We start from the raw sequence: 13,397 nt of genomic DNA on the forward strand, positions 1-13,397 counted from the left end.
ATCCGGAAACATATTGTGCGCATTTTATCATGTTAAACATTACATAAATTCTTATATTTCATACCCTTGTACCATGGTCCTCACTGTACCGACTGTACCATGTGCTACGTCTTCATATTTTATAATTGAATTTATTGCTTAATCTTCTTACTGCAGCACAACAAGGAGAACACAACCGCCTTTTGCCCTTGTGCCTCATTCCGTTTTGTGACTTTTATAATCTTTTGGTACAATTCAGCTCATACAAGATAACTATTTAATTATAATTGACTATGGACGCAGCAACGACCCTGACCTGTTCAAATAGAAGATTGAGAGGAATTATGAGATTTTTTTCTCTCAGATTTACCAAGCAATTCAATTATAGATGATGAAGTAACAAAAAAAAAATCTATATTAGAATAATGAAACAATAGAAGAGAAGATTATATTTAAAATCTCCTTAAACAATAAAGAAGAATAACAAACAAACAAACAAAAAAAGCCTTTAAAACTTTAAGACAAAATTTGAACTTTTCTATCGCTAGATGGAGATCAAACTGCAGCTTGGCCAATATTGGAAGTTTGGGCTGATGTTAAGCATTTTATTGCATTTAATTAAAATCTGTAATAAATAATAAAGGCATTAAGTCAGTTGAAAAAGAATTAAGTGATACCAACAACACCACACAACTTCTGAAAAAAATCTGTATTTCCTCAAAATATCAATGCATAGAAAATGTATTGGAAGATTTAATTAAAAAAGTTATGTCAACAAATTCCATCAGTTAAGACAGTCATATTTAATTTTATGTTTAAATTTCAACTACAAATATTATTACCTAAAATCATTTCAAACTAAAAACATCGACACCCAACCTCATTAATTAAGCATAACGCCCCAATGTGATTACATTTGTAAATGTCTTCGATCGCTTATAGCTAAATTGAATTGAAATTGCTTTGTCTGGTCGGTCAAAACCTTGCAACAGAGTTCAATCACATTCCAAGAAAAATGTTCCTTCTTTTATGTGGTGTATTAAATGTGGCCGTAGGCAATCAGGCAGGCTGACTGACTAACCAATATGAGGCATATGGCTCGTTCGTCATTATTTCTCTGACAAAAGCATGATTAACTTTTCAATCATCGCTCCCCCATAGCGATATGGCCAATGATTTATACGAATGAACATTTCGTCTTTTGGCCAACTGATTCGTGGTGAACGTCAATAAAACAAGCACAACAACAACACATACATATTATGTCACATGCAAACATTCCTTTTTTGTTTGTTTGAAAACAAGAACAAAAACAAATTATTGATGAAATGTTCCATGCAAAAATTGGTGATTGGCTACATCTGGCAGGAACATATTGAAAGTGCTTGGAGACAGACGTTCCCCAACCACCAATCACCAGCCGCAGATGCCGTATTAAATAGTGCTGCAGCCACATGGCATAATCAGGCATGGCTAATAAAATTGCCATAAAAATAGAAAGGTATCAACATTTATGTGTCTGTGCATATAAGGTATAGAGGCATGCATATGTGTGTTGCAACATAGCATACCGAAGAATAGAAAATTTTATAGATCTAATGTTCAGGCTGGAAAAGTGAAAATACAGCCAGAGCTTTGGTTCTATTGTTTGAACCGGGGTGGGGGAAATGTTCTCATGTACTTGTTGAGGAGCACATAAGTACACCTTCTCCAGATTCAAATTCTTAGGCATGGAATTTTCGATTTCGCTAAAATTCCAAGAAAGAAGTTTTATTCGCCATGCCAAATATGGTAACATTCGATTCAAGATGTATTGGTCCCATATAAAAGTAAACGCCACGGTAGTGAGTGGTAGCATATATCCCTTAAACACATGCACATTTTTTTCTTCACCAAGCAATGGTTGTAGCCTACACCCGAAATTGACTAAAACATTTTGGAATAATCTTTGCCTAAAATGGGCATTTTGGGGATTGTTGTAAAATAATTCGGGCAGAAATTATTTTTGGTTTTTAAGGATACGCACGTTGGCGTATTGCAGCATAGTCATTCTAAATTTTGTCACCAATCCAAATCATGCATCAAAATAAATAATTCGAACCACAAATGCCTTCGTAAAAAGTAAGTCCCATGGATCGCATTTGTCCAGGTCGTTGCCCTATATCTCTTTATAGACAAACAAAAGATGGTGTGGTTGTAGCTACATTCTCATGTGGAGGTGGCGATCCTCGTCAAGCTCCTGTAGGTGAGCAAACTCCTGCCGGTCCGAAGGACCGATCGCCGCGGGAACAGGGTGGTCATTAGTTATTTGAAGGCGCCAATAACTCGCCTTGTCATATCGGGCATCATAGGCACTCTGTATTTGTACAGGAGCCGGAGCCGCCTGACCTCTCACTGAGACTCTCCGCTCGGTACCGCTGATTGTCCGAGACAGCCGTTATTCCGTATGAAGCATTCCACTATCCGCAACCTGTAAACTCGCCCGGTAGCTTCCAGCTAAGCTTTTCATAACAACAATGAGCACCACACAGGTCGGACCTCACTATTCCAGCCGGTGTGGTGCACACAGTTATCCTGTGCCGGGTAAAGAAAAACAAAACAAACAAGTAAAAAGGCATCAAATTCGGCCGGGCCGAACTTTGGATACCCACCACCTCGGGTGTATATGTAAACCACATTTCATCAAAATCCGGTGAAAATTTCATACCTTATGTCCCATAGCAGTTATATCGAAATATGTTCCGATTCCCCCTTACCCCAAAAATACTACCCAAAAATAAATGTGGACCGATCGGGACAATATGGGATTCAAATGAAAGGTATTCGAGAGTAGAGTACCAATTTCATAATTAAAGGTGAGTCCAAGTACCTGGGGGCCGCCCCAGTCCCACAACCCCTTAAAATAGGTTTATTGGACGATCATGACAATATGGGACTCAAATGAAAGGTATTCAGGAGTAGATTACGAATATGGTCAAGAAGTAGGAATAGGCTTTATAATTTATTGATATCGGAAGGGGCGGACACTCCACCGTTAACCCAAAAACACCACCCAAAATGAAAAGTGGACCGATAAGGACAATATGGATATCAAATGAAAAGTATGCGGGAGTAGATAACGAATCTGCCATACAAATTCATGTCGAAGTATAGGGGGTCACCACACCCCCACAAAAAGGCCCATTACCCAATCACGGATATATGGGACTCGGTTTGTTTGTTCCGTATAGACTCAAAAACGGCTGAACCGGTTTTCTTGAAATTTTTGCATATTGGAAAGAAACATAGGCTATATGATTTTTCGGTTTCGGAAAATTATATAGCCAAAATCAAAAGTGACCCGATCTGGACAATATAGGTATTAAATGAAAGGTATTGGAGAGTAGAATACGAATGAGTCCAACTATCCATCGGGCCGTCCCAACCCCAAAACTCCCCCAAGCAGACATATTGAACGTTCATTTCAATATGGGGCTCAAATGAAAGGTATTCGGGAGTAGATTTCGAATCTGGCATACAAATTCAGATCGAAGTATAGGGGGTCGCGCCACCACTCAAAAACGCCTTTAAACCCATTATGACTATATGATTCTTGGCTGAACCGATTTTCTTAAAATTTTCATAGATTGTGTACTTTTGTCCGAAAGGAAACATAGGCTATATGATTTTTAGATTTCGGGTGGGGAACATTACCACCAGGAACCGAGAAGGGGCAAATACTCACTCATCAATGTGTGCCTTCCGATTCAAGTCTACACTCAATGATAGAGGACCTTTTTTTATAGCCGAGTCCGAAGAGGCGACGCACAGTGCGACACCTTTTTGGGGAAACATTTTTAAATGACTATGCATGGGAATGTATCTCGCAAATGTCGCCAACATAAGAGGGTATAAACACCGCTTTGTGCGAAGTAATTGCCAGGATTCGAACTCGCACAGCGTCATAGGCTAAAATTGAATCAATTCAGGATAAAGTGTTCCCACCCTAAACAGATATTAGAGAGTTAAAGAAGGCGCAGCGGAGCGGGCCCGGTTCGGCTAGTAAAGTATATATATTCGGGATCAGGGCAAATATTTAAGACGATCTAGCCATGTCCGTCCGTCTGTCTGTCCGTCTGCCTATTAAAATCACGCTACAGTCTTTGAAAATAGAGATATTGAACTGAAACTTTGCACAGAATCTTTTCTTGTCCATAAGCAGGTTTAGTTCGAAGATGGACTATATTTGAATATAGCCCCCATATCGACCGATCCGATGATTTAGGGTCTTAGGCCTATACAAGCAACATATATTATGCGATTTTGCTAATCTTTGGGACAGTGAGTAAGGTTAGGCCCTTCGACATATTTCTTTAATTTGGTCTATATCGGTCAAGATTTGGATATAGCTGCCATATAGACCGATCCGCCGATTTAAGGTCTTAGGCCAATAAAAGCCACATTTATTATCCAATTTTGCTGAAATTTGGGACAGTGAGTTGTGTTAGACCCTTCGACATTCTTCCTCAATTTAGCTCAGATAGGTGCAGATTTGGATATAGCTGCCATATAGACCCATGTCTCGATTTAAGGTGTTGCACCCATAAAAAGCGCATTTATAGTCCGATGTCGCCGAAATTTGGGACAGTGGGTTGTGTTAGGCCCTTCGACATCTTCCTTTAATTTGGTCAGATCGGTCCAGATTTGAATATAGCTGCCATATAGACCGATCTCTCGATTTAAGTTTTAGGGCCCATAAAAGGCGCATTTATTGTCCTCTGTTGCTGAAATTTGGGATAGTGAGTTAACCTAAGCCCCTCGACATATCCCTGCAATATGGCACAGATGGGTCCTGATTTCGATATAGTTGCCATATAGACCGATATCTCGATTTGAGGTTTTGGGGCCATAAAAGGCGCATTTATTGTCCGATCACGCCGAAATTTGGGACAGTGAGTTAAGTTAAGCCCATCGACATACTTCTGCAATATGGCACAGATCGGTCCAGATTTGGACATAGTTGCCATATAGACCGATATCTCGATTTGAGGTTTTGGGACCATAAAAGGCGCATTTATTATCCGATGTTGCCGAAATTTGGGACAGTGAGTTGTGTTAGGGCCTTCGATATCCTCCTTCAATGTGGTCTAGATAGGTCCAGATTTGGATATAGCTGCCGATAACTTGAATTAAGGTCTTTGGCATAAAAATAAAATGCGAATTTATAATCCGATTTCACAGAAATTTGACACAGTGACTTATTGTAGGCTTTTCCGTCCGTCTGTCCGTCCATCCGTCTGTCCGTCCATCCGTCTGTCCGTCCATCCGTCTGCCCGTCTGTGAGTCCATGTATTCTTGTAATCAAAGTGCAGGGCGTATTTATTGCTCGATTGTCACGAAATTTTGCACATGTCACTTTTTTGCCCCAAGGACAACCGCTATTGATTTTGAAAAAATCGGTTCAGATTTAGATATAGCTCCCATATATATCTGTCGTCCTATATGGCTTTTTAAGGCTGTAGAAGCCACAATTTTCGTCCGATCTTTACAGAATTTGGCATTGGGTATTTTATTTGAGGTCTACATATGTGTGTTTCATAAAAATCGGTTCAGATTTAAATATAGCTCCCATATATATCTTTCATCCGATTTGGCCTTTTAAGACTCTAGAAGCCACAATTTTGGTCCGATCTTTACAGAATTTGGCATTGGTTATTTTATTTGAGGTCTACATATGTGTGGAAAATTCATAAAAATCGGTTCAGATTTAGATGTAGCTACCATATATATCTTTCATCCGATATGGCCTTTTATGGCTGTAGAATCCACAACTTTCGCCCGATTTTATGTGAGATGTTTAAATTGACGTTCCAATACGTGCGCAAAATTTCATTAAAATCGGTCCTAATTTAAATATAGCTCCAGTGTGTATATTTCATCCGATATGAACTTTTAAGGCAGTAAAATCCACAATTCTGGTCACATCTTGATGACACATACTGGGACGTCAATCTCTATTTGACGCCCCAGTATGTGTCATTAAAATTGGCACAGGTTTCGATATAACTCCCATATATTCTTTAAACCGATATGGCCTTTTAAAGATACGGAAATCCAAAACTTTTGTCCTAAGGTAAGAAAATCTTACAAGGTTCTAAATTGCTATTTCAATTGGTATCCAAATTTAACTCTTACTAGATTTCGAGATAAGTTCTACATATAAAAAGTGCTACAGGCACCGCCCGACTTTTTCCTTTCCTTACTGTTTTTTTTTTTTTTTTTTTTTTTTTTTGGGAGAATGTCTCATACAGGATTCAAAACTTTAACATACTCTTCCATATTTGCTCTTTATTACATTTTTCATTTATTCTAACTTCACTATGTATACTATTGGCTTTTCATTTCTTTCAATCCATCATTGTCATAGATTTGTCTAAAAAAAAAATTATGGCTTCATTCTAGTTTGTCCCTTTTCTTGTTGGTTCGTCAGTTTGTTCGTTCGTTCGTTATCATGTCCTATATCAACAAAAAGTGCACTTGAAATGCCAAAAGGATGACAAAAACACTTATCATCTACCAAGTGTTAGATGTTCATTTATGATTAATGTCGACTTTTAGACAACAAATTTGCAAGAATTTGATTATGAAAGGTTTTTCATGGTATGTGATTTTGTTTATCTACAAATCCTGGAAACTTGTTACTATGCAAGGAGATTGCGGCGCACACATACAAGCATTCATGAACACACATAACATGTGCACCATTCATTCGCAAATGAAATGCTCGCCATAATAAATTTCATATGTGTGCTAATCTCATGTCTAGTCGATTATAATCTGGAATTAAGAATGGTTTATTACATTTAATAGCTAACACAATTCATTTCGTTGGAAAGAAAAACGTTGAGCGAAAAAGATTTTTAATGAATAAGGAAGGTTAAGTAAGGTTAAATATATAAGCTAATCTGTTTATGTAAATCTTTAAGTGCAAACAAGTAAGCTCTCTAATTTTTGCATAGGAATTTTGATAAATACATGCTGAAGAGGTTATACTCTCTACTATGAAGGTGGGTATAAAAATGTTCTAACCATTGTTTCACTTTTCTGTTCATATCATTTATTATGTCCTTTCTTTGAATGTAGCCATGTTCGTTTTATGTTGGCCTTATTTGTCATTGCTTTTACTTACACCTTCCGCAGCTGTTGGCTTTAGCTTTTAACAAACAAAAGATATATGTTGTCTATTCAAATGTTCCCTTGTAGTACCCACACGAAAAAATCTACAAAAGGGAAACTAAAGAAAAACCACTCCTATTCAATTGTGCTAAATGTATACCACAACCAAAACAACCAAATCTAAAATAGTCAGTTTGCATATTAAAGCACGAAATTTAACCAAGTTGACCATAGTTCTCCCTCAATACCAATCAACAACAGAATGCTCTGGGCAGCCGAGTATTTAAAGACACTTGAAATCGTGCAATCAAAATGTGGACTGGTATTAACCAATGGAATGAAAGAAAAAACAAGTAAAAACGTGTTAGGTACGGCAGGGCCGAATCTTGGGAACCCTCCACAATGGATCTGTCATATGCGGTCCATGGTGGAGGGTTTCCAAGTTCTATGACCGGTATCTCTTTATAGGCAAAGAAAGGATAATGGATAACAAGTAAAAAGGCGTTAAGTTCGGCCGGGCCGAACTATGGATACCCACCACCTCGGGTATATATGTAAACCGCCTTTCATCAAAACTCGGTGAAAAATTCATAATGTCACATATCAGTTATATTAAAATATGTTCCGATTTGGACCAAATACTAAGAAGTACAGTAAATATATCTAAAAATAAACCGATCTGAACCATATACGACACGGATGTCGAAAAGCCTAACATAAGACTTTGTCAAATTTCAGTGATATCGGATTATAAATGCGAATTTTATGGGGCCAAGACTTTGAATCGACATATCGGTCTACATGGCAGCTATATCCAAATCTGGACCGATTTGAGCCAAGTTGCATAAAAATTTCGAAGAGCCTAACTTAAAGCAATGTCCCAAATTTCGGCGAAATCTGACAATAAATGCCTCTTTTATTGGCCCAAAACCTTAAATCGAGAGATCGGTCTATATGGCAGCTATATTCAAATCTAGACCGATCTGGGCAAAATTGATGAAGGACGTCGAAGAGCCTAACTAAACTCACTGTCTCAAATTTCAGCGACATCAGACAATAAATGCGTCTTTTATGGCCCTAAAACCTAAAACCTAGATATCGGTCTATATGGCAGCTATATCCAAATCTGGACCGATCTGTGCGATATTGCAAAAGTATGTTTAGGGGCTCAATTTAACTCACTGTCCCGAATTTCGGCGACATCGGACAATAAATGAGTATTTTACGGGCCCAAAACCTTAAATCAGGAAATCGGTCTATATGGCAGCTATATCCAAATCTGAACCGATCTGGGCCAAATTAAAGACAGATTTCGAAGGGCCTAAGACAACTCACTGTCCCAAACTTCAGCAAAATCGGATAATAAATGTGGCTTTTATGGGCTTAAGACCCTAAATCGGAGGATCGGTCTATGTGGCAGCTATATCCAAATCTTGACCGATCTGGGCTAAATTAACGAAGGATGTTGAAGGGCCTAACACAACTCCCTGTCCCAAATTTTAGCGAAATCGGATTAAAAGTGTGGCTTTTATGGGCCTAAGACCCTAAATCGGAGGATCGGTCTATATGGCAGCTATATCCAAATCTAGACCGATCTGGGCCAAATTGACGAAGGATGTTGAAGGGCCTAACACAACTTCCTGTCCCAAATTTCAGCGAATTCGGATTATAAATGTGGCTTTTATGGGCCTAAGACCCTAAATCGGAGGATCGGTCTATATGGCAGCTATATCCAAATCTAGACCGACCTGGGCCAAATTGACGAAGGATATTGAAGGGCCTAACACAACTCACTGTCCCAAATTTCAGCGAAATCGGATTATAAATGTGGCTTTTATGGGCCTAAGACCCTAAATCGGAGGATCGGTCTATATGGCAGCTAAATCCAAATCTATACCGATCTGGGCCAAATTGACGGAGGATGTTGAAGGGCCCAACATAACTCACTGTCCAAAACTTCAGCGAAATCGGATTATAAATGTGGCTTTTATGGACCTAAGACCCTAAATCGGAGGATCGGTCTATATGGCAGCTATATGCAAATCTGAACCGATCTGGGCCCAATTGGAGACAGATTTCGAAGGGCCTAAGGCAACTCACTGTCCCAAACTTCAGCAAAATCGGATAATAAATGTGGCTTTTATGGGCTTAAGACCCTAAATCGGAGGATCGGTCTATATGGCAGCTATATCCAAATCTGGACCAACCTGGGCCAAATTGACGAGGGATGTTGAAGGGCCTAACACAACTCCCTGTCCCAAACTTCAGCAAAATCGGATAATAAATGTGGCTTTTATGGGCTTAAGACCCTTAATCGGAGGATCGGTCTATATGGCAGCTATATCCAAATCTGGACCGTTCTGGGCCAAATTGACGAGGGATGTTGAAGGGCCTAACACAACTCCCTGTCCCAAATTTCAGCAAAATCGGATTATAAATGTGGCTTTTATGGGCCTAAGACCCGAAACCGGAGGATCGGTCTATATGGCAGCTATATCCAAATCTGGATCGATCTGAGCCAAATTGACGAAGGATGTTGAAGGGCCTAACACAACTCGTTGTCCTAAATTTCAGCAAAATCGGATAATAAATGTGGCTTTTATGGGGCTAAGACCCTAAATCGGCGGATCGGTATATATGGGGGCTATATCAAGATATAGTCTGATATAGCCCATCTTCGAACTTAACCTGCTTATGGACAAAAAAAAGAATCTGTGCAAAATTTCAGCTCAATATCTCAATTTTTAAAGACTGTAGCTTGATTTCAACAGACAGACGGACGGACATGTCTAGATCGTCTTAGATTTTTACGCTGATCAAGATTATATATACTCTATAGGGTCGGATATGGATATTTCGATGTGTTGCAAACGGAATGACAAAATGAATATACCCCCCTCCTTCGGTGGTGGGTATAAAAAGGGCTGCATGTTATTGCAGACATATCAGGCAATGGATCGATTCGGACTATACTTGGTTTGCATGTTGGAGACCATAGTAGAAGTCATTGCGCAAAATTTCAGCCAAATCGCATAAGAATGGTGGCCTTTAGGTACTCAAGAAGTAATATCGGGAGATCAGTTTATATGGGAGCTTAATCTGAATATCGACCGATTCAGACCATATTTGGCACACTTGTTCAAAGTCATAGGAGAAGTTGTTGTACAAAATTTCAGCTAAATCGAATAAGAATTGCGCCCTCTATAGGCTCAAGAATTGAAATCGGGAAACGGAATGACTAGATTAGTATACCCCCATCCTATGGCGGTGGATATAAAAAGGATAATGGATTAGAATTGCCATGTTATGGAAGCCATATCAGGTTATGGACCGATTCGGACCAAACTTGGTTTGGATGTTGGAGATAGTAGAAGGCATTGTGCAAAATTTTAGCCAAATCGGATAAGATCAGCGCTCTTTAGGGACTCAAGAAGTAATATCGAAATATCGGTTTATATGGGAGCAAATTCTGATCATCGACCTAATCAGACCACATTTCGCCCGCATGTTTAAAGTCATAGGAGAAGTCGTTGTACAAAATTTCGGCTTATAGTAAAAGTAAAGTAAAAAGGCCGAACTTTGCATACCCACCACCTTGGGTATATACGTATACCACCTTTCGTCATAATCCGATGAAAAATTAATAATTCATGCCCTCATAGCAGCTATATAGAAATATGGTGGGATTTAGACCAAACTCGGCACGGATATTGAGTGGTGTAATGAATACAAGACATTGTTCAATTTTGTAGATAAAAATACTGGTCTTTTTTAAAGCTATATCCAAATAAAGAGCGATCTGAAGCATATACGAAATTAATATCGAGAAGCCTATCATAAGTCACTGTGTAAAATTTGGGGGCTTTATCAAGATATAGTGCGATATTACCCATTTTCAAACTTAAACTGCTTATGGACAAAACAAAAAAGAATACAGAATTCAAATGAAAGGTATTCAAGAGTAGAGTACGAATTTCATAATAAAAGTTGGGTTCAAGTACCTGGGGGGACGCCCCAGCTCCAAAATTCCTTAAAATAGTATTATTTGACAATCATGACATTATGGGACTCAAGTGAAAGATATTCCGGAGTAGATTACGAATATGGTCAGGGAGTAGGTATAGGCTTTATAAATTATTAATAACGGAAGGGGGCGGACCACCCGCTGTTACCCCAAAAACATCAACCAAAATCAAAAGTAGGACAATATGGGTATAATAAGGACAATATGGGTATCAAATGAAAAGTGTCGAAGTATAGGGGGTCAACCCCAAACCTACAAAAGCGCCCGTGATTTGTTTCGTATAGACTGAAAAACAGCAGAACCGATTTTCTCGAAATTTTTGCATATTGTATAGGTTGGTCTGGGTAATTTGTAGGTATCGAAAGGGGGACGGACTCTCCCCTTATAGCAAAAACACAATCCAAAATCAACAAGTAAAAAGCGTTAAGTTCGGCCGGGCCGAACTTTGGATACCCACCACCTCGGGTATATATGTAAACCACCTTTCATCAAAATTCGGTGAAAATTTCATACCATATACTCATATACCTCATACCGATCTGAACTATATACGACACGGATGTCGAAAAGCCGAACATAAGTCACTGTGTCAAATTTCAGTGAAATCGGATTATAAATGCGCCTTTTATGGGGCCAAGACTTTAAATCGAGATATCGGTCTGCATGGCAGCTATATACAAATCTGGACCGATTTGGGCCAAGTTGCATAAAAGTGTCGAAGAGCGTAACTGTAACACTGTCCCAAATTTCGGACAATAAATGACTCTTTAATGGGCCCAAAACCTTAGATCGAGAGATCGGTCTATATGACAGCTATATTGAAATCTGGACCGATCTGGGCCGAATTGAAGAAGGACGACGAAGAGCCTAACCAAACTCACTGTCTAAAATTTCAGCGACATCGGGCCCGGTTCGGCTAGTATATAAATATAGTCCGATCTAAACCAGAATGAGAGGTTTTGGTCCAACACACTACACAGTGAATTAGGTAAGAGCAGTCACCAAATACTTTCATCAAAGTGACATCAGTCCGAAACTATGTTTACTAGAAAATTTTTCCGCTATGACCGTGATGATATACTAAGTTTGACTACGAAGGGTTTGTTGCCCAAGTATTTGCAAACCATAAACATTTGTTCCTGTAGCTTATATTTCGAGTCCAGTAGGATTACTCCGCAATAGTAAAAGCCTGCATAAAACATATGAGTGTACTGCATAATAGACTCCTGTCATGTTCATCATTTTTTTTGGCTTATATGTGAGTCTACATTGAGTTTCATTTAAATTTTCACTTCCCATCTGTACTATTATCAGCAACAAACGATGAGTGGTACAATGGAACAACTCAAAGTGATTTGCTAAAGAAAGTTTTTCTCTCCTCACCATTTTCTTTTTCTTTTCAACACTTCTAACTTTGTTTAATATCTTTCTATTCAATCATTAATGTTCAATATTTTCCAGAACTGTGCACTTTTTTGTAATCAAGGTGACTACAACACATTGTGAAGAATACTTAAGGCAGAGAGAATGAAAAAACTTTTTTTAAATTAAATGATTGCAAGATATTTGTGCAGAAGGCAATGGTGCAATGCCACAGCACAAGATAGTATTTTTTTTAAACGATGAAATTAGTTTTCAACTTTAAAGTTTTTTTTAGAGGTGAGTGTTCGAGGGAAATGTAAACTCCACACAGGATAAAAAAAGTATCATGTTCTTCAGACAGTGATTTTTATACCCATCACAAAAGGATGGAGGGTATGGTTAGGTTCGGTTGAAAAGAAGATGCGCCTATAAATCCCCCCCATGCCACTATGGATATGCACCTAAGCATACTTGGTTTGGATGTTGAAGACCATAGTAAAAGTCAATGCAAAAAAATTTCAACCAAATCGGATAATCGGTTTTGTATGGGAGCTATATCAGGCTATGAAACGATTCAGAACTTGTAGAGCACGTTTATTAAAGGGCATAGAAGAAGTCTTTGTACAAGATTTCAGCCAAATCGGATTAGAATTGCGCTCTCTAGAGGCTCATGACGTCATGATCCGAGTTCGGTTTATATGGGAGCTATATCAGGTTATGCACCGATAAAGCCCAATTACAATCCCAATCGATCTACACTTACAGGAAGTATTCGTTGAAAATTTTCAAGAGCCTAGCTTTATTCCTTCTAAAGAAAGACTAAGATAAGTAAAGTTCCCAATGGCGACGACGGAACCATCTACGACTTTTTCGAGAC

This window comes from Stomoxys calcitrans, chromosome 3 (genome assembly GCF_963082655.1).
Source record: "Stomoxys calcitrans chromosome 3, idStoCalc2.1, whole genome shotgun sequence".
Classification (NCBI taxonomy): Eukaryota; Metazoa; Arthropoda; class Insecta; order Diptera; family Muscidae; genus Stomoxys; species Stomoxys calcitrans.